We start from the raw sequence: 6,000 nt of genomic DNA on the forward strand, positions 1-6,000 counted from the left end.
TTGTAAAATAAAATTTATATCCACCTATGTATATTATAAAATTACCTTAATTAATGTGAAATATCTAACATTATAAATCACATTAATCATAAGTGTTTCGTTTTCCTTTTTCATATAATGTTTTTTTCAAAGGGATGAAATCACAAGAACATAATACAATCGGATCAGGTGCTGATGTTGTTTTTAATCAGCAGACTGTAAAATCAAATCAGATATTATAATAAAGAATTGTATATCTATAGATTTTAACCTTCATAAAATATGCAGTCCGACAGACTAATTATTTTGAATATTTCATTAGTCACACCATGTCCTTCACTGAAATGAAGTCTCAACTTCAGATTCATATACACTTGTCGTGCTTAAATCAGAGTTTGACCACAAAGTTTCATTTTGTTTGAAACTTCTGACTATAATCAATCAATTTAAGTGCTATCTTCTTCTTGGAGATTGCTCTCGGTATGTGTATGCAATAGTCTAAATAAAAGTCGAAAAGTTAAAGCCAGAAGCACAAGACAATAGAATAATCCAACTTACAATAAGTGCATATTTTGTTTTAAGTTCAGGAAAAACTAAATTTGAAGACAAACAAAAGGAAGTAAGAAGCAAGCAACTCTAAGGCTCTGATAGTACAATTTACAGTACCTTGTAGCCTCACAAATTACTGAATTAAGTGTTGGGTTCTCAATTATATCAATAAGGAAATACAAAGAATAAAATTAAAAAAAAAACATTTTTATTAAGTTTGAAAGATTCTATGGAATTAATCCAACCAAATTGGCTGAAAATGAAAAAGTAAAGTGGACAATATATGATAAGAAATATCTACACACCCATTACCTAATTTGTGTATTTAAACTGAGGTGCGGAAAGAGAAATGAAATGAACAAAAATAAAAGAAAACAGATAAGAAAGTGAAGTTATTGTAATTAAGGGGAATAGAGTAGAAAATGAGAATAAATTTTAGATTTAACTGATGTGATAGAACAAATTTAATTGTATATTAATATATTTATAGAATAATTTATAAAATAATTTAATGTGAAAAATGAATTTTCAAAATTTAATTTAAATTAAAACCAAATTTATAATAAAATAGAAATTATTATAAAATTTTAATAAAAAAATATATATTTCAAAATAAAAAATACATTAAAAATATTAAAAATTAAATTATTTTATTTTATTTTATTTATTTATTTAATATTTTAATTTTAACATAAGACATATATTAAAAAATAATTTACTATATTAAATGATAATCAATAATATTTTTATATAATCGAGTTTCAACTTCCTTCCCAAATCTTTTTACTCCATCAAAAAAAGTGTAAACCAAATAATGATTTTCACTTAAAATATTTCAGAATTTTTATTTTTAAAATTTTATAAGTAAACATTAAATACGTACCTTAAATAATGTAAAAGTTTTAGTTGAAAATAATATTATTTATTCATGGTTAAACTTTGCTAAAAATATTTTTTGTAAGGTATTATAATAAAAATATGATTCCAATTATAATTGATATGTTGCATCATCACATGTTATGGACCTTTGTATCATTGCTAGGTTTCTATTAACTACAAGTGGCATGTCTTCATTTTTATTTTTTTTACTTTTGTCCAACTTTTAGCTAATATTTTGATGTTAGTGATGATAGGATACATTGCACCTGTGATGCATGTTTCATTTCATTTAAATGGAAAGACGAATGAAATAGCGTTATGCAATATAATGGTGGTGTCAACCGGATCATCTAAAAAAAATTAAATAAGTTTATCTGACATTTCAAGTGCATTTCATTACAGTATTTGAATTGTTTATACTGTTTAACATATTTTCGCTTCAATGTTAACTCAAATATTATCATTATCATAAAATACGTTTAAAATGTTAAATAAACTTAACAAAATTTGGTAAGAATGACTAAATCCACGTATTTATAAAGATGAAAGACTAAATTGGTACAAAATTTCGAAGAGGGACTAATTCCAAAATTCACTAAAACTTGAGGGAACAAAAACTTATTTAACCCAAAAAATAAAATCTCTTTTACAATAATTTCTGATTTGTAATTTTGGAAAAAATTTTCCTGCATAGCACACTTAACTTTTGCATACTATTAATAATATTTACTCCTATAGCATTATTTGTGGCATAGGTCTATGTTCCTGCGGAGAACAAATAAGAGATGTCAGACACAAATATCACCTTACCTCAATCCGCAATCTCTCTAGTAAGCTTTCTTCCGACTTGCATATGTTATCTGCTGGTGTCCTGGCTTGGACCGATTTGGACCTAGGAGGGGTTACCTGGAGAGGAGACTCTGACGCTCAAGTCAGCTAAGAATGCTCAGAAAGTTAAATCTCGTGATTAAGGGATTAATGAATGCGTATCTTTAATTCGTGAGGTCCATGCATATTTATAAATATTAATTATGTCTGGCCACGTCATGGGCTGGGCTTTTGATTGGACCGTAGATGGGCCTAGGCCAAGCCCAGGCCCCACAGTTTGGTTATATTGGGCCCTAGGGTCCTGGTTGGTGTTGGCAGGGGGAGCCTTTCTTCCATAAACGAAGAACAATTTTGATGATGTCTACTGATCTAGGATAAAACGTAGCTTGGTCCAGTTAGGTTATGCATTAGGAAATTAGCTTCTCTTTATCATTTGTATTTCAGGCTTGTTGTGTAACTCTGTATATGATTAGTTCTTTAACTAATGGATTAGCTGTGAGTATTGTACTAAGTAAGTGAAAATATACTCACGATAATCGATTAGGTAAATAGCTAATTGAATTAGTGACAGCAAAAACCTTTGTATAAAAGCTGTTTTGTAATCTGTTTTGGGTCTGGAATTTTTGAGATAGATCACGCAGTCTTCATCTGGGAAAGAGCAATCTGAGAGACACAAGAGCTTCAGAAGATTCTGCAATAACCCAAGCACAGATCCAAGAATGATTGATGGTTGACTCTACCATGATGGATCTTGCTTGATTCAAGGAGCATCAAGTCAAATCTGCACAACTTAGGTGTTTTCGTTTCTTGTTTTGTTTTCTGTATCTTTGATTACAGTAGCTTCAGTGGTTGAAGTGTGGACCTAGGTGCAATTGTGTGGATGCATTGCTCCTAGGGGAAGTTCTTGATTGTTGAATCAAGTTCTTGGGTTTTGGGGTTAGAATTACATAGGTGTGCTTGTAATTCTTGGAACCTTTGTGTTTAGTGGAATCCTCCTAAGTGTATTACTTAGGAGAAGACTGGATGTAGATTCGCCTTGAATCGAACCAGTATAAATTGTGTGTTTTGTTTCCTCTTATCTCTTTTAATTCTTCTTGATTGTCTTAAAACAGTCCATTAACCCAGAACTGTGTGATTGATTAACTAAGCTTTAAACCTTAAAGACTCCTTCAAGATTCACATTAAACAAGTGAGAAACTCATTTATCAACACAGATCCCTTTGTGGTTAAGAGTATTGGACAGATCTGTTTTAACAATTGGCACTAGAGCTGGTTAATCGCACGCTAATCGATTAGAAAGATCCTGTTATGTCTAATACATCTCAAACCTTTGCTGAAGGGGCATCCATTAACAGGCCCCCTCTGTTTGCTGGGGAAAATTATCCCTTCTAGAAAATTCGAATGAAAATCTTTCTTGAATCAGTAAACAAAGGGGTATGGGATGCAGTGGTGAATGGACCTTTTAAACCAATTAAAATAGTGGATGGAGAGACTTTTCCTAAAGAATTCTCACAATGGACCCCTGATGAGAATAAGAGGGCACATTATGATGTTAGAGCCAAAAATATTATATCTTCTGCACTAACTTTGGATGAATTTTACAGGGTATCCGTGTGTGAATCAGCCAAAGAAATGTGGGATGTCTTGGAAGTAACCCATGAGGGCACAAATGAAGTCAAAAGGGCAAGGAAGAATACTCTCATTCAAGAATATGAGATGTTCAGAATGAAGACTGGAGAAAGCATCTGTGATGTGCAGAAAAGATTTACACATATAGTAAATCATCTTCTAGCTCTTTGCAAGACTTTTGACAAAGAGGAACTAAATATCAAAATCTTGAAGAGTTTAAATAGGACATGGCAGCCCAAAGTGACAGCAATTTCTGAATCTAGAGACCTCACTAGCATGAACATAGCCACTCTCTTTGAAAAATTAAGGGAACATGAATTAGAGCTTGGAAGACTCAAGGAAGAAGAGGATGGAGAAAAGAGGCACACTATAGCCTTGAAGAGTGCAGTGAAATCTGCAGTAAAACAGAAAAGGGCAGATTCTGCAGATGACTCCAATGATGGAAACTCTGACAGTGAAGCTTTGAGCTTAATGGTGAAAAAGTTTTCAAAATTTTTGAAGTACAAGAACAAGACCAACAACAATTATGCAGGGAACAAGAGGCAGACCAGATCTGGAACTCAAACCTGCTATGAATGTGGTAAGACAGGACACATCAAAGCTGATTGTCCAGTGCTGAAAATGAAGCAGAAACTGGATGAGAAAAATGAGGCAGAGAAGCACATGAAGAAGAAGAGAGCCTACATTGCATGGGAGGAAAATGACTCCAGCACATCCAGTGATTCAGATGATAGCACTGAAGAGGAGAATAATCTGTGTCTGATGGCTAAAGCTGAAACATCCATTAAAGCAGAATCATCCAAAAACAGTGTAAGTAATTTCACATCTGACCATGAGGAAAATGACTATGATGAACTGCTTGATGCCTTTAATGAACTGCATAAGGAAGCCACAAAACTACAAAAGTCAAATAGCAGACGTAAAGGAGAGATTAAATGGCTGGAGGGTAGAATAAAGCAGTTAGAAGAGGAAAATGAGAATCTAACAACTTGCTTGGAAAAATTAGAACAATCTGAAAACCACTCCAGGTCTAGATGTAGGAACTGTCCAGGACAGCTAGAGAAGATAGAGTACTTAATGAAAACACTATCAAAATTCACTCTAGGAAGATCCAACCTAGATGCTGTTTTAGGATCCCAAAGGAGTGTGCTGAATAAAGAGGGAATTGGTTATAGTGGCAACCCTAATCGATTATCGTGCAGAAACTTTCTCAACATCAGCAAACCATCCTCCATTATCTGCACCTATTGTTCTGAACCTGGTCATTTCTCCACGTCCTGCTACTTTAAAAACAGTGGGGTTCCTAGAGGGAAATTCAAATGGGTGCCTAAGAGAACTGCAACACAGTCTAACACAAGAGGACCCAAGTTTGTTTGGGTACCTGCTTCATCAAAATAATCTGTTTTGCAGGAAAATGCTGAAGTTAAGGAGGCTATGTGGTATCTGGACAGTGGCTGCTCTAGACACATGACAGGTGATAGCTCTAAATTCAGCAAAATCTCATACAAAGTAAGTGGACATGTCACGTATGGTGACAACAACAGAGGTAGGATTCTTGGTTCTGGAAAGGTAAAGTCATCTTCAGCTGTGGAAATTGAGGATGTTCTGTTGGTGGATGGGCTTAAGCACAATCTTCTTAGCATTAGCCAACTTTGTGATAAAAATCTGAAAGTAATCTTTGAAGCTCATCACTGCTTAATCTGTCATGCATCCACAAATGAACTGGTTTTTGTTGGAAAAAGGATTCAGAACATATACATGGTGGACTTTGAAAACACTTCTTTTGATTCAATTGCATGCCTCTTTGCTAAAAATAATGAACCTTGGATTTGGCATAAAAGACTTGCACACATACATATGGGTCACCTAAATAAACTTGTGTCAAAGAAGTTAGTCATTGGATTGCCTGATATAAAGTTTAAGACAGACAAGCTGTGTGATGCATGCCAAAAAGGTAAACAAGTAAAAACATCCTTTAAGTCAAAACTGCATATCTCCACTTCTAATCCATTAGAACTGTTACACATGGACTTGTTTGGACCTTCTAGAACCAGAAGCCTAGGAGGAAATTACTATGCGCTTGTTCTTGTGGATGACTATTCTCGCTTTACTTGGACCTTCTTTATCTCATCTAAG

The sequence above is a fragment of the Vigna unguiculata genome, chromosome 2, assembly GCF_004118075.2.
Source record: "Vigna unguiculata cultivar IT97K-499-35 chromosome 2, ASM411807v1, whole genome shotgun sequence".
Lineage (NCBI taxonomy): Eukaryota > Viridiplantae > Streptophyta > Magnoliopsida > Fabales > Fabaceae > Vigna > Vigna unguiculata.